Below are 985 nucleotides of genomic sequence, written 5' to 3'. Positions count from 1 at the left end.
TAAACCAAAATGAAGTATTCGTTCTGCTTTCATTGTGTACAGGCTCGTTGAGATTATTAAAGAGCATATATAGGATAATTTGCTTTCCATGTATTTTATTCGTTTTCAATAATAACACCTTTCAAAACCAACAACAAGAATGTTCAAAGGAATAAACAAAATGCGTTCTTCTGTCACATCGCACTCTAAGAAGGATGCTGCAGTTTACAAGGTCTGCTGAATGCATTAATGCGTCAAAGTTTGCCCAAAGCCATTTTGTGTCCAGATGAGAATGCCTGTCGCCTTGCTCCACATTATTAGAGTGCGCCCTCTGTTGAATGCATAGGTCCAGTGGTGGCGCTATTCTAAGTTTTCATTGCTTCAATTCATTGTATTCGACAAAACTGATGCAGCGCCTGTGTTGTTTATGAAGCGGTCTGCAACAATGCTCAACACTTCCAAAGAATAGAGTGCATGACAAAATTGTCCGCACTGTTGCTATGCTGGTATATTAGATATAGACTGAAAACACAAACTAGAAAAAAAATGTTTCGTTTGTGAAAAAAAAAACCACGAATACACGTATTAACTCATTAGTCACATCAATGCGAAATGAGCTACATCTCAGTTAATTCCAATTAAGACTACAAACTTATTATTAAAGTACATAATGATATAATGATATAAACATAATATGTTACACTATAATGACATGAACTCCTATAACGATAATGAATTTGAAGCCAAGCAGTTTTTGCCTGAAAAGTGTACATAATTCAGTGAAGACAATTTAAATCATGTTTGGGCTAACGTAAACTAGTACTACACGCAATTCCACTGGTCCCTCTACATTTACATGGCAACTGTGGTTAAAAAAAACACGGTGAAATAAAAACGAATATTTGATTTTCAAATAAACAGAACTGCACGAACGAAAGCTTCTCACGCCTTCTACTTCAAAGTGTTTCCTTGTTTCACTTTCGTTTCTTTGTCAGGCTTTTGAGGA

This window comes from Patiria miniata, unplaced genomic scaffold (genome assembly GCF_015706575.1).
Source record: "Patiria miniata isolate m_02_andy unplaced genomic scaffold, ASM1570657v1 HiC_scaffold_1, whole genome shotgun sequence".
NCBI classification, from domain to species: domain Eukaryota; kingdom Metazoa; phylum Echinodermata; class Asteroidea; order Valvatida; family Asterinidae; genus Patiria; species Patiria miniata.
This window is presented reverse-complemented; position numbering follows the sequence as displayed.